Source organism: Cavia porcellus, unplaced genomic scaffold (genome assembly GCF_034190915.1).
Source record: "Cavia porcellus strain 051 isolate PalLab524CR breed Dunkin Hartley unplaced genomic scaffold, mCavPor4.1 scaffold_16, whole genome shotgun sequence".
In the NCBI taxonomy this organism is placed as follows: domain Eukaryota; kingdom Metazoa; phylum Chordata; class Mammalia; order Rodentia; family Caviidae; genus Cavia; species Cavia porcellus.
Genome location: NW_026947499.1, coordinates 40,728,335 through 40,747,180, shown reverse-complemented (window position 1 = coordinate 40,747,180; position 18,846 = coordinate 40,728,335). Strand labels below are relative to the sequence as shown.

The 18,846-nt window shown below is 39.0% G+C and overlaps 1 pseudogene; it reads right to left on the bottom strand.

Moving 5' to 3' along the window:
* LOC111753917 (putative small nuclear ribonucleoprotein G-like protein 15) overlaps positions 1-18,088 on the bottom strand; it is a 50,956-nt pseudogene extending 32,868 nt beyond the window's left edge.
* Positions 18,089-18,846: the final 758 nt, after the last annotated feature.

The window sequence follows — 18,846 nt, the reverse complement described above, 5'->3', positions numbered from 1 at the left end:
TAGTTTGATCTTGAATATTGCCCAAAGGCCTATGTGTTAAAAATAGGTGTCCAAGTTTTTGGCTTGTTTGGGTCATCCTGTGTAAAGCAGAAGTATCTTGTCCAACCTATAAAATACATAGTATAGTTAACATGTTAGTAACAAAACTATTTTAACTTATTCAATTATTTTACAATATAACACAATAAGCCCATTTAATAATTAAACAAGTAAATTAAACTTAATTTACTTATGTGTTCTTAATAACAAAAAACCTGCCCCTTCCCACAAGCACAGACATGTGCAGCTAGGTTGAAACAGTATTGTCTTGGTAATCACCGCCTTTACTCCCCAAGTCTCACATCCAACACACATGGATTCTGAGTCACCTGTCCTGTGTGTGGCAGCGCCGGAGGTCAGATTGGCACCGTACTACATCCTGCCCTACTGGACAAGCACTGAGAAAAATTTATGATCCTGGGGGTGGGGGTTTGTGTGTGCATGACTAGCTGTCCAGGGCTGTGTGTGACCTGTGGGATAAAGGTTTGGTTGCCAGTCTATGGCGCTAGTCGGAGGAGGTAAAACCTTTAAGAAGTGGGGCCCAGTGAGAAGCTGGTTATGGGGGAGGTGCCTTTGAGGGGCCACTGGCAGCCATGAGAGAATGAGTTTTTCTTTGCCTCTCATTTCTTGATATGCTCTCTCATGATATGCTGCCTCACTACAGGCCTAAAAGGTGCAGTGTCAAGGAATTCGTGGACTAAAACTCTAAAACTTTGAGTGAAAATAAACCTTTCTCCTCTGTAAGTTGTTTATCTCAAGTATTTTGTCACAGTGATGGAAAATGACTGGCTGATAAATGATTAGAGAGATGAATAGATGTGTATCATAAAACAAACATAGCAAAATGCTAGTTGTAGAATCCAGGTGGTGAGAACATGAATATTCACTAGAAAAGTTTTACGATTTTCTCTGTCTTTAAAACACTTCAAAATAAAATGATGAGGGAAATCTTTCAATGACTTCTCATTGCCTAAATCAGTATCTTTCATAGCATCTCTCAAAACTGGGCTGGTAACTAGGATGTGGTTGTGCTCACCTATTACCCTCCACTCTGTGAGGCCGAGGGAGGAGAATACCAAATTCAAACCAACTTAGTGATTTATTTTGGGCTCTGTGTCCAAATAAAAAGGGTTTGGGATTTTATTCAGTATGAAGCCCCTGGGTCCAATTCCCAGTACTGAAGATGAGCATAACTACTAGGCATAGTGGAACGGGTCTGTAATTTTGGCTCTTGGAAGAGTGAGGCAGGAAGATCATGAGTTGAAGGTCAGCCTGTGTGACATAGTAAATTCAAGGCCACACTGAACTATCTAGTGAGAGCTTGTTTCAAAACACCAAAAGGAAAAAGAGGGGCAATAATGATTGAATAAGCGTATTTGAAATGAGATGGAATGTTTTGAGGGGGATTTGTGCAGTTTTTGCTGTAAGAAATTTTAAAATGATTTTTTTGACATATAGTTAATTTTTTGATCACACCATGTATACAAAAAGATCTTCAACAGAGAGAAACACACAGAGAGAGAGAGAGAGAAAGAGAGAGAGAGAGAGAGAGAGAGAGACAGAGACAAAGACACAGACAGAGACACAGACAGAGCCAGAGAGAGATTGGGGAGAGAGACCAAGTGAGAAAATAAGAAACAGGGTGGAGCATGATAGCTTTAACAGGTTTTGTAAATAGTGTGATGCTGTAGATACGAATTATCTTGTTAGTGATGGTACTGATGGCTTCATGAAGAACGGAATGGCACATGTGAGACAGAACTTCCTGATTATATCGGCAAAAGAGTGCTAACTTTTATTCACTTTGGCCTGGCACAACATTGGCTGAGCTCACCATATTATGGCACAGTTGTACATTTTACAAAGCAAAGTGATCATTGGAGTAACAAAGTAAACGTTCTGCAAGGATTAGCTTGACAGGATTGTAGACACGTTGATTGTACCTACAATCTTGGCTACTAAATGATCTTGACATGTATCCCAGACCTTACAGGATTAGAGCTGGGAGTGTAGCAGTGGTACAGTGTGTGCTTAGAATGCCTGAGGCCCTGTATTCAATATCAGCATGCATGCACACACACCAAGTTTATGGGGATTAACAAAGTCAGTAAGGCAGTTAACTGCATGTTTCATGCCGGCCACTAATTCCAGGACTTTTTTTTTTAAACTTTTGAGACAGGGTTTCACTATGCGGTTCAGACTGGCCTTGAATTCCCTTTGTAGCCCAGTCTGCCCTTGAACTTGCAGTGATCCTCCTGCGTCAGCCTCCCAAATGCTGAGATTACAAATATGGGCTACCAAGTTTGATGCCAGGATTATTCTTATCTGATGCTTGACATGTTAACAGTTCTTGAGAAACCGAGGTACATTCCAATTGACCACAGGCCACCTTTGTCTAATTTAGCATATAAACCTTTTTGCTTCTGCCAGGATGTGGGGATTTGCCTGTCTTCTGGCCGCTCAAGGCTCACTAAGTCCCTAGTAAATTGAGCTGTGTGAAATCCTGGATTTGCCTGCCTCTTGCTTTGATCTCTCGCGGTGGCCTGCTCTTATATAGGTTTTTCAGTCCATCATCTTCCGCCTGTCAATAGGCAACAAAAACCATGGCCCATTATACAATTTTCTGCTCACAGGGTATGACGTTTCACTTTATTGACTTGGTACAACGAGGCCATTTTTCAATATGTCAGGGGCCATTATCTGGAGTCCAGGGTCCCAAGAAAGTTACTTGTTCTTGTGAGCTAAGCATGAAGTCTCTTTTTAATTATAGCTCTTCTGAATTCCTTGTCCTTCCCTTTAAATAAAGAGTCTAGCCATATGTTCAATGAGTAGTATGCTAAGTTTTATATCTTGCCTCATTTTCTTTGGAACCTGTCAATGTCAGAGCTTTTTACAGTGTTACCGCAAAAATGTACTGAACTTTGGTTGAGAAAACTGGCTTTTCTGAAGATAAAGTGATTTTTCAAAGAGCTTGTGTGGGTGTCTGTGTCCTGGTTGCAAAAATAGTGAAATCAGGCCTTTTGACTAATTCCTTACTTAGAATTTAGCTGGTTTTTTCAATGCTGTGTTTACTGTTTTGCTTGAATTCAACCCCACCTTGCAGTTCAAAGTCATTTCATAGTTTTTACAAGTGAGGTCATGGAGTATCTCACCCACAGACAGCTGCAGTCAGAGAACAGCAGGGCTAAAATAAAACACATTGAATATATATGAGAGTGGAAATAGACATGAAATTTCCTGTCCCTGAGTTAAATGATACCGGGACTATGAATACTTTTCAATGTCCTCATATTAAATAATAGAAGGAGCAGGCGCACGATGCTTACTGCTTATTCCAGGAAATGCTTACTCTTGGAAGATATGCCTGAGCCAGGTTGCTCATTAAGATTTGCTTTTCGAATCAAGAGTTGGGGCCACACCTATAATCATAGCACCCTGATAGGCTGAGGCAGAAAAATTTCAACTTTGAGCCTTGCTTGTGTAATTTAGTTACTTAGCAAGATGGGATCTAAAAATAAAGAGGACTGAGAATATAGCTAAGTACAAAGGGCCTGGATTCAATCCCCAGTACTCTTTTCAATTTTTATTAAAATTTAGGACAGAGTCTCTAAATTGCTAAATTGCCCAGGCTGGGCTTGAACTTTTAATCCTCCTGCTTCAGCTCCCAAGAGTACTGGGACTGCAGGTTTGTGCCACCATTTTGAGATACTAGCCCAAACCACTAATCTCTATAATCACCCCATTTTGAGAAACAAAACCTTGCCAAGATGATATCCACCTTTTCTTTTTTTTTTTCTCCCGGTACTGAGGATTGAACTCACGATCTCACGTTTGCCAGGCATGTGCTTATGCTGCTGAGCTAAATCCCCAGCCTGATGTTCACCTTTTCTGCAATAAATCTTGTTGTAGAAATTCAGTACCAAACTGAAAGGCAGATGCCTTGCATCAGAGTTGGTAGGCCAACTACTTATTATGCTGGTGGGTTGGTGGGAAGACAAGTTCCAGATCACCAACCTTGGGTCAACTTTGGGTTGTGGTTATATAGGGTTTGCAAGCAGGAAGTACAAAAGCCAATACGAATCAGTTATAGCCTACATCATATGTTGTTGGGCAAACTGGGCAGACACAGTTGGAGGGATTGTTTACCATAAGGCGGGTGAGTCTTAGGAGGGAGTTGGAGTGAGGAGGTGGGTGGGTGAAATCATATATGTCTTTGTCCTTGACTAGGCTAGACAATTCTTGGAACGGGTTTGTAAAACAGGATATATTTTTGGGCAGGAAAACAAGCACTGCAACTTGACATGTACCAGACTACAGAAAACAGCTGTGTTCAGTCAGTCAAGTGGTCCAGCCATGGGGCAGGCCAGATGAGTACCTCCTGTATCAATGTGGTACAGAGCTGCTAGATAGTTTTTACATTTTGCATTTCCTGTTGCAATCTAATAAACTTAGCTATATTTTATCAACAACTTCCAAATACACTACCTGTATAAGTGTTCAGCACAAGTGCAGGGAAACCTGTAAGAAAATGCAGTAGTCCAAATGATTTGATTGCATAAGTGTGGGGTTGAATAATCATAAGGTAATAAAATTCTATTTTGTTAGCTGGGTATGGTGGTACAAACCAGGGTGCTAGTACCCTGGAAATCTGAAGTAGGAAGTTCACAAGTTTGAGTTTACTCTATTATTTGCTGCCATTGAATTTGGAACTACTTTTCAGAAATAGCTAATTAGTACATATAGTATGGCAGACATTGTGTTGCCTAAAAACACATATATCTCTCTCTTCTTTCAACCTAACAGAATTCAAATTTTGTGAGATTCCTTGACCTAAGAGAAGGTAATTGGTGGTTAATTATATTGTCCCACATTACTATATGAGTACATGAGCCAGTGTAGGTCTTCATGGAACCAACCTTATGGTCACTATGATGAGATTAAAATGATTATGTGATTCAAGATATCCCAATCAGAATTCATCCCTAGAGTTTTGTACATAGATACTAGATACAAGAAAGATGTGGCTGAGATGGTGACTGAGTCATGTTGGTTTGTTTCAGAATAAAGCATGAGCTGGGCCTGGGGGCACACTTCTATAATCCCAGCACCCAAGAGGCTGAGGCAAGAGGATTATCATAAAACTGAGGCCAGCCTGGTGATATAGTGAGTTCAAGACCAGCCTGAATTACATAGTGAGTCTCTATTTAAAAAAAAAAAAACAAAAACAAAAGCAAAACAAAAAACAGAATAAAGCATGAGAGATGAATTTTATATCTGAACATTTTGGAGAAAATTTATGCTAGTATCTGTGTAATAAATTTGCTAGAACAGTGAACTTAAATGCCACCTCTTTCAATATACAAACCATACAGCAAGTTAATAGAGGGCCTTTAGATTTCCAAAAAGAGAAATGCCATATAAAAATAAAATGATACATAATCATTTTTATGACTCCCACTGAAATGTTCTTTTTGCCTGGATAAAAACAGTTGAAGTAATGGATGCTTATGATGGGTAGTGGAATCAGGTCAAACAAACTCATCTCCAAGGGGATTTGAAATGCTTTGAAAGTCTCCCTGAGACAGACCACATTTTATGCATTTACTTTGAGCACTATGTTCTGGAACCAGCTTGCCACTTTGTCTTACATCCATAGTTTAGAACAAAGCTCCACCTTCTGGAGGAGAAATGACATATAGCAACTGCTTAACACATCGACTAAACAGTCAAACTTGATTGGGAAATGCCTGAGAAAATGTCTCTTTTAGTCACCTGAATGATTTCTTATTATTGGAAGAAAAATTTTCTCCTTTGGAAGGAATGTCATCTCAGTGGAGCAGAGAAGCTTGATGTAAATTATCGATCACTTTCCCTTTTTCTAAGAGAGATTCATAGCGTAGATTGTTTTTATATTTATGGTTTTTCAGTAGGAGACTGACTGGAATAATTGCTTTATCTGCAACATGTTCCTTCTTTGATCCTTTTTATCATCGAATAGGTACTGGGTCTTATTTTCTTACTCTCTAGCAAAATCAATTTCTCTTCCACTTTTACCATGTTTTATTTACGTGGTCTGTTCTGAAGCTGCTTCTTGAATGCAAAGATTTTTAAGAAATATTTTACATTTATGCCTTTTTTTAGAGATCCAAATGTGGTCATTTAAAAAGAAACAATTTTTAAAGGGATAGTTTCAGGTTGAAAGAAAAAATTATAAAACTAGAATAGAGAGCTGCCATCCAACCTGCACCCACTTTCCCCTCTTATTCCCATATGCTAGTATATTAATGTTGATGTATTATTGTTAATGAAAGACCATACTTTATTCAGATTTTCTTAGCTTTTACCTGGTTTCATTTTTCTCTTCCAGGATACCACCACATTGTATTTAGTTGGCATGTTTCTTTAGATTCCTCTTGATTGTGACAGATTTTCTGATTTTGGGTTTTGTTTTGTTTTGTTTTGCTTTTTTTTTTTTTCTTGAGGTAAGGTTGTCCTATGTAGCTTAGGCTGGTTTCAAACAAATGATCCCCCTGACTTAGCCTCCTGAGTACTATGATTCTAGGTATGCACCATCATTCTGGGTCAGACTTTGCTTTTGATGAGTTTTGAGACCTGTTCTGGTGGTTACTATAATTTTCAGTGTCTATTGGGATTCATCTGATATTTATTTCATGATTGGACTGAGGTTATGGTGAATATTGAAGTATAATGGCATTTTTATCATACCATTGGGACTGCTTGCTTAGCTCATTTTTATCATACTATTGGGACTGCTTGCTTAGCTCTAGGTTTGAGCCCCAAAACAAGCCCCCCTCCCCAAAGGTAGAGGGAGAGTAGTTGCTACTGACACAAAGATGGCTTCCCATGATCACTGCTGATCTTCATAACCAAGCTGCCTCAGTAGGGCAGCTCTTTCCCTCCACATTCATACTAAGCTCTTCAGAAGGAAGTCACTTGAGACAGCCATGCTTAGTGTGGCGAGTTCTACTGTACTCACTCGGAGAATCAGCATCAATTACTGGAATTTCCTCTGTAGAAAACGTATTTATTCTTCCCCATCTATTTATTCACTCAGTTATTTATGTTAGCGGGACATTTAGAGTCAGCTTTTCAAATTAGGCTATCAGAGTCATAGTTGAAGACTTCATGAAAACAGAGAAGATAGAGGGGTTGATTTTGATAGGGGAATGAAACCTCCTACCTACTGTGTTGGGTATGACATCGTGTTCTCTAAAATGGAAGAATGAATTTTAGGAACAATGGAGTTTAAGAACAGAAATATTTATTGAGAGAAAAAAAGCTTCTGTCTAGGGAGAGACAGAAGGAGTTCTGAGTGGGTTGCCAAAGATTCTGTATTTTCTCAGGATTTTTATGGAGTAAAATCATGGAGTCTAAAGTGGGGAAAACTGGGAACTCGCAAGGCAGATGGGCTTGAGGTGGGACAGAGCTATAGTCAACCAATAAGTTTAATTGTTTAGGTAAAATTGACCAAATCAGGAATAAATGGGGAGGCAAATCACATAGCAAGCGAGCATTCTTTATGGGTCAGTGACTCTTCTTATAGGGCATTGGTATGGTGACTCCTGGCTTCTCAAAGTGATCCAGTTTTAATCCCTAAGGGTCATATTTAAGGGTGTGGTTGCATTTATTTTGCCTTCTGTCCTGAGATCTGGCCACAGTAAGAGGTGTGTGTCTCCTCCAAGGTCATCAGACATCTGGCCCTCTGTTCAGTTTGAGAGCCTAGCCTTGTCTGACTGCCTATAATATTTCTTTCTTTCTTTTTTTTTTTTTTTAAAAGGACTAGAGAGTGCCCGCGGGTCTCGAACCACCGGACCAATCGGCCTGGGCAGTTGGGAAGCCAGACTCAAAGGAACCGCTGGGCTAAAGCCAGCCCTGCCTATAATATTTCTAACTAGCTCAGCTGCTTGTAACAATTTGATCAATAAATTCATTTAATCATGAATAAGCATATTTTTTTGTCTTTTTCATTTTTTATCGGTACCGGGGATCGAACTCACGACCACCTGCTTGCAAGGCAGGTGCTTATGCCACTGAGCTAAATCCACAGCCCCCAAATAAGCATATTTTTATAAAGCAGTACTGAGTAATGCTTAAACTCATGATGGGGGAATGACCTGCTGGCAGGGCACCTTTCTAAGGTGCATGAGGACCTGGCTCAAACCCCAGCACTGTGAAACACAAAAACAAACAAACAGAAAAAACAAAAGCAAAAAATCTAAATACACAGACATCTCTTATTTTCTGACAAATGATAGGCTTTAATTAGTGCTGGATAAAATGTCCTATAATCCCAGTTACTTGGGAAGCTGAGACAAGAGGATTGCAAATGCAAGTTCAGTCTGGACAGTTGAGCAAGACTGTCATAAATGAATGAGCAAACAAATGAATAAATAAAAAATAAATGAATTAACTCAAGATATGGCCTGGTGGTTGTGATAGCTTGGACCCTGGAATAAAATCCAAGGAAGCAAGAAATTAAAATTTAGGGAGCAAAGGCTTTATTTTAGGCCAGGCCTGGCGACACAGTCTCTGGGAGCCAATATGGAGACTGGATTTTAAAGGGTTGGGTTTTAAAGCCTAAAACCACAGGAATGTTGCAAACTTTGACACAGTTTGATAGCACCTGGGCTTCTTGGTATTTCCTGTAACTTCCTTATAGTTAAACATTTCTTTTCTTTCTTTCTTTCTTTCTTTCTTTTTTTTTTTTTTTTTGTCTTTTTCATTTTTATCAGTACCGGGGATTGAATTCACGAACGCCTGTTTGCAAGGCAGGTGCTTATGCTGCTCAGTTAAACTCCCAGCCCCAGTTAAACGTTTCTTAAGGAAAGGCACATTTTATTACAGATAGGCTGAAGGGGGTGGGGGTGGGGATTACAAGAAACTGAAACTTTAAGCTTTTACGGGAAATGGAGACTTAACCTAAAAAGAATGGGGAGGGGAGGGAGATTTACAAGGAGCTGAAACTTAAGTCTTTACTGGAAATGGAATTTTAATCTCTATTGAAACGGCACATACAGAACAGGAAGGAGGTGCATTGGTTAGAACTAGGTTACAACAGTGGTAAGGTAGGAGATGAACAAGAGCTAGGCAAAAAAGAGACAAGGAGAATCGTAATTTTAAAATTGAAAACTGCAGCTTCAGCACAAAAGGATCCTAGATTATTTCTCTCTTTCTGTCTCTCTCTCTCTTTCTCCTCTCTCTCGTTTGTTTGTTTTTGTTTTTGAAACAAAACATTGTAATTCAGGCTATATAGTCCAGATTGGCCTTAAACTCCCTATTCAGTGCAGGCTAGCCTCCAACTGGCAGTGATTCCTCCACTTTAACCTCCCAAATACTGGGATTACAGATGTGTGCGACTGGGACCCACATTTTCCCCCCTCTTCTTTCAGAACACAATAAGCCTGGGCAGTTCCCTTTCACCTGCAGATGGGTTCAGCCATTCCCTTTTTACTTGCAAATGATTCTCATACCACCTTTTCATCTGTACGTTAAGCCACTACCTAAACCATAGAAAGATTGTTTTACTATGGATAGGCTATCTTTCCCCAACTACCAAACCAAGACTATAGATTCCACAGATTTCCATGACAATAAACACCTAAATATTTCCAGATCAAAACTGGAGTGTACCTCATTTCTTTGAGCACCTGCACTCCATTTTTGGTTATGTCCTAAAATGTCTACCTAATCCTTCCCAAGTCTCTTACTGATTCATACTGCAAATTCTTTTTTCTAAGACCAGAATCAGTGAATCTGCTACAAAAGGGTGGATTACATTTCTTATTTCAGCATCAGGGATTTCTCAGGCCCAGTCTGGTGGCAGTGGTAGACAGCTCCTGGGTTCACCCCCTAGTATTGTTACCAAGGTTCTGGGGGTTCTGTGTATTTCTTCTAGAGATTCTTTCCAGGCTATTGTACAGAACAAAGAATTGGACAAAACAAGCCAAAGAGGTAGTGAGGTTTTATATTTATTAATGGTAAAAAAGACATTTGTTCTGCAGAGTGTGAGCAGATCACAGGAAGAGAGTTCACAGTGGACAAAAAGATGAATGGCTGTCATCTTTTGTTACTATCCTACATTTCTTCAGGTTGACATCAGATCTAGGCCATCCTATTGAAAACATGCCTGCTGGTGTGCCAGAAGAACTGAATGTAGCATTTTCTGATTGGCCCCAAGTGCAGCCCTTGGGAACTGTTTTTCTGCACTTGTGTCCTGGATCTATATGATTGACAGGTCATGCCCATTTTCTCAGGAGGCTGGCTGTGCCCTAATTTCTTGAGCCCATCCCTGCATAATTATTAGTTTTTAAATTTACTTTTTTAAAGGAGAAAAGATTTATTTGCTTTACAGTTTATAGAGGTTTCATTTCATAGTCAGCTGGCTCCAAAGCAGGGTGGCACACAGCAGAAAGCAACTGTTCATGACAGCAGAAGTCTGCAAAAGTATTAGGAGACTATAAACAGTGTCTTTCTGCCCCTTTTATCTTATCCACATTACCAGAATTAGGGTGGTACCAAGCCAATCAGTGAACTGATTTAATCATCATACACACTTAGTCCCAGAATCACACACTATAGATCCAGCCACCTCTGAAAAAACGTCTGAGCACGTGAGGTTTTGGGGGGACATCTATTCACAAACCATAACATTAGTTTACATTCCTACTGACACTGTAAAGTATATTCCTTACAGCCTGTCCAACATTTGGTATTATTTGATTTCTTCATGATTGCTACTCTTTCTAGGTAAGATGGAATCTCAGTCTTGTTTCAATATGCATTGTCTAACAGCCAGAGATGTTGAACATTTTTTTCAATATGTTTACTGGCCAGTTGCTCCTCTTTTGAGAAATTCCTGCTCATTTTGGTTGCCCATTTTTATTTATTTTTTTTATTTTTTATTTTTTTTTATTTATTTTTTTTTTGGATTACATATTGTCATCTTAGAAATAATTGTTCAAGTCACAAAATTAAAGCTTGTAAAGTGGACATTCCATCAATGATACTGCAAACAGTTCTGTTCATTGATCCAATAAAACTCTGTGATATCATTTTCTATCTTATACACTTAAATATACATGCAGTTATATAGTTTGGAGCACTTTCTTTTCCTCTCTTTTGTACCATGACTATTACACATTTTGGGTTTCATTGCTCCCACGGTTCTTATTACTTTTTTGGAAGAGAGTAAAACCAAATGTGACATAACAGAACAGAATCGGTCAAGTCAAAAGGGTGGACATAATAGATAATGTAAAAACATAATACAAGGTGATCAGCAATGGTTACCATAATGCCTCCCACTATCTCTAATAGAATTGCCTATATCATTAGTTATAATACAATTGAACAAAACAGTAAAGAATAAAACCGACAAAACCAAAACATTGGAGACATTGTAGGTCTTCAAAAGTAGATAAAAGTCAACAAGAATGGGCGTCATAATGAATCTCATTATCTTCACAGCTGATGCCTAAACTTTCGAACCTGATACTATCCAGCAAAACAGAATAGGGGAACATCAGTTAAAAACCAGATGGTGAGAGTAATACAGGGCTTTAAATCAAGGTAATGAAAAGTCAAAGTGGGTTACTATAATATATCCTGCTATTTTTTTTCCTTTAATTAAAAGGATAAAGATAAAAAAGTAAATAATGGAGTGGAGATTGAGATAAAAGAGGGCATAACAACGAAACAGCGCAGATCAAAACATAACCATTTAAGCAGAATAGGGTTTCACCACCAGATAATCCTAACCTAAAAGTAGTTACCATATTGTTTCTTTCTTTGAAATCCTTGAGTACAACTTCGTATACTGTAGCATTAAGTATATCAAAACAATGTAAAACCATTCAAGAGAATGACAGTATTACAGAGTATTTAGAATCAACTAACAAAATGAACAATGGTTTCTGTATAATCTCCTTGTCTTTAAAAGGTTTTTGCTTATACTATCGTACATAATAAAATCCAATAAGATACAGCCTATTTAGACCATTGGAGACAGAAGGACAAAAGCTAGATGAGACTTCAAAACAAGATGGTACTAAATCTGTATTACCTATTAAGATGTCATTTTCTCCAAAATAGCTGTTCCTATCATCCAATCTTCTCTGCCTCATTTCTGTTAAGCTCTTTTTCTGTCCGTAGCTGTCAGTTTGTCTTCTTCATTTTGTTCTCTGCTCCATTCGTTGTGGCCTCTCTGCCATTATTTCTGCATTCTTTGTATTTTTCTTTTTTTAGAATATCCTGCAATACTCTCTGTAGAGTTGAATTGGTGGTTGCAAATTCCCCCAGTTCTTGTTTATCCTGGAAGCACCTTGTTTTTCCATCAATTTCCAGGGACAGTTGTGCAGGATATCTCAATCTTGGCTGGAGATTATTATCTTTCAATGCTTGAATTATTTCCCCCCACGCTCTTCGTGATTTGATGGTTTGTGCAGAGAAATCTGCTGTAATTCTGATGGGTGTTCCCTTGTAAGTGGTCTGTTTCTTGTCTCTTACAGCTTTTAATATTCTGTTCTTGTATTGAATTTCTGGAATTTTTATTATTATATGCCTGGGTGTTGCTCTGTTTGGGTTGTAGGTAGCTGGGGTCCTGTATGCCTCATACATCTGAGTATCTTTACCTTTTGCTAAATTAGGAAAATTCTCCTGGATTATTTCTGTGAGTAGCTTTTGTAGTTCACTTGTTTGTGTCCCTACTTCTTCTTTTATGTTCTTAATCCTTAAGTTATGGATCCTCTTATCATCTTCTTGTCTTTGTATTATTGCTGTTTGTTTCTTTGTTATTTTTAAGAAGTTTTTCATTTCATTCTCCCATATTACAAGTCTGCCCTCCAGTTCAGATAGTCTGTCCTTAGTTTCTTTCAAGCTGTTATGCCAGTCTTCTATAGACTTCTTAGTATCTTGGTAGTCCCTTTGAACCTGCTTCACGTATTCTATGCTTTCTCTGTTTTCTCCATCAAACAATTCTCCCCTTTTTTTCTGTTCTTCCATTCCACCGCCTGTTTTTTCTTGGGTGGTACTTAGCATTTCTCTAACTATTCTGCATACTTCTAGCTTCAGGTCATTGATAACTTCATTCCTGAATTGGTCTATGAGGCTCTCTATATGGTGCCTTATGTGTATTGGTGCGGTGTCTGCTATTGCCTGTTTCTCAGAATTGGGGGCCGAGGAGCCTTTCTTGTTGCTGCCTCTTCCCATGCTGCCTCTTCTTCTCTGTTCCTTATATATGCAAGCTTATATAAGAGGCCCAGCTTCTCTCCCAGTCAGCCACAGCCTGATCGAATTGCGCCAGTTAGTTGTTCCCACTCACCGCTGCGCACCAGGGAGTTACGGACCAGGCAGCCTACGCGTCTCCCCTCCCGGCCACCGTCAGGCTCTGGGATCTGGGTTGGGGCAGCCTACCAGGTCCGCCGGCAGCTTCACGCAGGCCAGGGACTTTTCACCAATCCCGCCCGAGAGGGGGATGTGTGACTGGAGTCGCCACCGCGCCCTGCTCCCGCAGGACTGCTCGGGCCCAGAAAGTCCTCTGCTGGAGTCAAACTGTGGTAGAGTGTCAGTTTCTCTCACTCACCTCACCACAAGTCAGTGCACGCCTCCCTGCCGTTCGCAGATTGCTGTTCTCAGAGCTTCCGCGTGTCTCTCTCCTTGCCGAGCTGCTGTAGAGGCAGCCAGCCGCCGCGCGGCGGGAAACCCAAATCGCGGCTTACAGTGGCGCGGTTCCAGCCTCCACACCGAGTCTTTTCTGTTCCTGTTTTAGCACCAGGACTGCATTCCAAGTTGGCTTCTCTCAGCCCAGTTCGTTCCTGAGTCAGCAGAGCATATCTCCACCGACTTATGTCTCCTTAGTCCGCACCATTCCTGGCTTCTGAGCCGAGTCTTTCAGAGAGCCTCCGGTAGTTGCTGTTATCTGTCCGCCATGTTCTCCCGGAAGTCGGTTGCCCATTTTTAATTAGGCCTTTTATTTTGTAAGGCTGCAATTTTTTTTGAGGTCTTTTTTTTTTTAAAAATATATTCTCTGTTCTCTGTCCACAGAATAGCTGCCAAAAAATTTACCCTTTCTCTGTGGGTTTTCTTTGTTATGCAAAAGTGTTTAACTTTTGCATGATCCCACTGTTGATTTTTTTTTTTTTCCTTTTTCGTTTTTATTGGTACCAGGGATCGAACTCACGACTGCCTGCTTGCAAGGCAGGCACTTATGCCGCTGAGCTAAATCCCCAGCCCCGATCCCACTGCTGATTTTAAAATGTTACTTTTTGTACATTTGGATTTTGTTCAGAAAATTTTTGCCTAAGCCCACAGGTTGGTCTTGAACTCAGTATGTAACCCATGCTAATCTTGAACTCAGTATCTTTCTGTCTCAACTTTCTATGTGCTAAGATCACAGGCATAGCACCATCATGCTGGGCAGAGGATATTAAATTAATAATTCTTATCAACATTCACTTAGATAAACACAAGTAAGGGAAACATGAATAGGACTTGATTAAAGTTGCATATGCAAATAAAAAACAACAATTTTGACCATCACCTGAGAGTTTCTAGAAGATTAGCTATACTAGGTCTTTGAACAACAGATCTAATAGGAGCCCATCCAGGTTGCAGAGAACACTGAGAACCTAGATCTGTAGTGCAAAACCTATAACATGCATATAACTTTGAAATTATAAAAAAAAATTTATTCATCACTGGAATAAAACAGGAATGATAGCAATAGTAATTTTGAACCTCCCTCAGATGACTGAGTGGAGACCAAATGTATGCTGACATATGTAAGTCTCTTAGATCAGTACCTAAACACATACTAGTCAAATATGTGTTCATTATTATAATCATGTGGAAAATAATATTTTTTTATTTCATCACATCAATTTATGATATTGTTTTCTGAGTACACATATTGTTCTATACTGACCCTTTGAATAGGACCTGGTAGTCAATATACAATCACTCATTCTCTTTCTTGAAATTAGCTTTTTTTGAATTGGTGATGTGGCCAGTAAAGTGCATGTACACTTAGACATACGCTAGAGTTCTTGCATTAGAGGCTGGAATCTTTTTTTTTTTTTTTTTATTTAAGAGGAAAAAGAGAAAAACACAAAACAAACCAAAGCGGCGTAAGGGTACACGCAATACAGAACTACAAAACAAAACAAAACAAAACAAAACAAAAAACCATAACAGTAAGAAATTACCTGCTAGTAGATTACACACTATTTTCTTGAAAATAGTTCCTCAAATCACAGTATCAAAGAACACAAGGTGGACATTCAAACAGGGAGACTGCAAACAGCTGTGTTCAGTGTTCCAAAAACATTGATAAAGTCAGCTATTTAACACCCCCAAACACACTTGCTGTTATATCCGTTAGAGCTCCTTTTCTTTTTTTTTTTCCCTCTCTTTTTTACAACAAAATTTACACATCTTGGATTTTATTACTCCTTAGTGCTTATTACTTTCTTTGGGGGGGGGGGAAGAATACAGTCAAATATGGCAAAACAAAGCTGTCAGTCAATACCAAGGATAGACGTAGCACATGGTGTAGAACAGAGTACAAGTTTATCAACAATGGTTATCAACGTTGTCCCTTGTTTCCTTAAAAAGAATTGTCTATCTTATTAGATATTATAAAGTTGGACAAAACAGTAGAGAACAAGACCAATAAAACTTAGGCGTTGTAAATATTACAGGACTTCCAAAGAAGACAATAGTCAAACCAGAATGGGTATCTTAGTGAATCTTATTGTCTTCAAAGTAGTTGCCTATGTCTTCAAACTTGATACTATCATATAGAATGGAACAGAGTCTAATCAGTCAAAACAAGATCGTGGGAGTACTACAGGACTTCAAAACAAGTTAATAGGAAATCGAAAAGAGTTACTATTTATATATCCTAATTTTTTTGAATTTTTTTTTAATTAAGACAAACATAAGAAATGACTAAATAATTTTTTTTTGAAACGATAAGGGGGAGATTGAGATAAAACAGGACATAACAATATAACAATAGAGGTCACAGCATGACTGTTTCAATAACCTAGTACTTCACCACCTTATAACCTGACTTAATAGTAGTTACCATAGTGTCTTTTTCCTTGAAATATTTGGGTAAAACTTCATATACTCTAGCTTCAAATATTTTCATATCAAGAAGCCCAGAATAAAGCCTTTCTAATTAATGAGTGAAAACTTTATAAGGCTTCAAGGCCACCTAATGGGGAATCATGATTACCACATATTTTTATATATTTGAATCATTACTTACATTAGGGAAACTATTCGGTATTCACACATGCGAGATTGATTTATTTCACTTATGAGTATGGTCTCAAGCTGTGCCCATTTATTGATAAATATCTCAATGTGATCCTTCTTTATAGCTGAATAATACTCCATTGTATAGAAATACCACAACTTTTTTATCCATTCCTCAGTTGATGGGCACTTGGGTTGTTTCCAAGATCTGGCGATTACAAATTGTGCTGCTATAAACATAGGTGCACAGATATCACTGTGGTATGATGCTTTCAGTTCTTCTGGGAATATGCCTAGAAGTGGAATAGCTGGAATAAATGGGATTTCCAGTCCCAACTTTTTGAGAAATCTCCAGACAGATCTCCACAAAGGCTGTACCAGTCTACACTCCCACCAGCAGTGCAGGAGAGTTCCTTTTTCCCCACAGTAGAGGCTGGAATCTTGATAGTAGAACTCATCTTGTCTCTGATTTACTGTTTTCTAGATCAGCATTCCAGATATCTTGGGGAGTAAATGAGTCTTGGTGTTTCTAGTTCTCTTAAGGAGAAAGAAAGGAAAGAAAGAAAGGAAGGGGAGAGAGAAAAAAGGAAGGAAAGATAGAAAGGTAGAGAGAGAGAGAGAGAGAGAGAGAGAGAGAGAGAGAGAGAGAGAAGGGAGGAGGGGAGAAAAAGAAAGAAAGAAAGAAAGAAAAAATGAACTTTAGTTAGACAGATTTGGGCTCAGTCCTGACCCTGTTTCCTATTTTCCATGCTGCCTTTGGCAAGTCACTGATCCTATTTAAAACTCTATCTTCTCATCATTGAAGTGGATAACACTTCATAACAAAAAAACCAATCATCATGAAAATCAAAAGACTCTATGAATGAACGTGATGTCTGGCACATAGCAATACCTGATGAATATTTGAGGGTTGAGCAATCTCAATGTATAGTAATCATTTGTTTCTATTCCCCATCTTGAAAATGTATGGAACCCCAACTTACTGCTTCATTCTCATGCAAACCTGTGTCCAGTGGTGTAAATGGTTAATAACTTCATTCTCATCATGACAGAGGATCAAATTAAGGGACAGTTACAAAGTAATTGATCAAAGAATCAAAATATCAAAATAAAAATATTTTATTGTTTGATATTTTTTTTGAGACAGGTTCTCCCTATGCAGTTCAGGCTGGCCTTGAGTTCACTTTGAAGCCCAGGCTCATCTCAAACTCACCACAATCCTCCTGCTTCAGCCTCCTAAGTGCTGGGATTACAGGTGTGTGCCACCATGCTGAGCTCAAAATAAAAATATTAAAAGAACATCTAAGAGCTTCCACAAATTGGAGAAGATCAGCAAGACAATTAAATACAATGTAGATCCTGACTAAATCTTGGAATGGTAAAGGGGAATAGAATAAGCCACTGTTTTTGTTTGTTTGTTTGTTACTGTTACAAAAGTTTGCTTAACAAAAAAATTTAATGTGCAAATGTCCATGACCCAATTTTGATTTGGCGTGAACCTAGTGCTTTGGACGATGGCATGGATTTCTCTGTGGAACCATCATTATTTAAACTCATTCTGAGTATTGCATCATGATGATAGTGGTCTTCTTATCCTCATTCCAATATTGTTCTGTGGCCACTAGTCACCATCTCCACACAGTCATGCACCACAAGGAAGCATAAAGGTACCAAATCCCTATAATATTCTATGTCTGCCATCATTTAATTTTAGTGATGACCTCTTTTCTGTAAGTTTTCTAAGATCAGGAGTGTGAGCTTTGCTCATTTTGTCTACTCCACAGGCCCAGGGGTCCTGTGAAAGGGAATAAGTTGAGGTGGTGTTTCATACCTGTAATCCTTGGGAGGCTGAGGCAGGAGGACTGCTGTGAATTCAAGGCCAGCCTAGAGTACATAGTGAGTTCAAGTCCAGCCTAGACTACAGTGAGACCTAGATTCAAAACACACACACACACACACACACACACACACACACACACACACACACACAAATACAGACAAGAAGAAAAAGAAAGAAAGTCATGGTTAGTAACAATTCTTTTTAGCTGGAGCTATCTCAGATCTATTATCTGCTTAAGAATACAGCCTCTCTCTGCGGTCCCTCCAGGGGGAGAACCACCGGTGTCTTCTGAGATCCATACCATGTTGGAACGTAGGGCACTGGGAAACCAAGCAACCAGCTTGCCTCCCTGGTAAGCAATAGTGAGCCTACTCGTGCACAGGCTGAGAGTCAAACATCCCACTTCCCCTGCCCCTATTTGCAAATGGGAACCAGAGATCTGAGCATTTCTTGGGAGGTTGACCATATGCAATATAGCAAATAAGGGGGATTTCCTTCTACCATCTCTTTGAAGGTAAATATTTTTACTACTGTTTTGCTTTATTCTTATTAATGCTACTACTCTATTCAATATTCTGTTTTGTTAAGTTCTTTTTTTTTTTTTTTGTCTTTTTCCTTTTTTATTGGTACCAGGGATCGAATCATGACTGCCTGCTTGCAAGGCAGGCGCTTAAGCCACTGAGCTA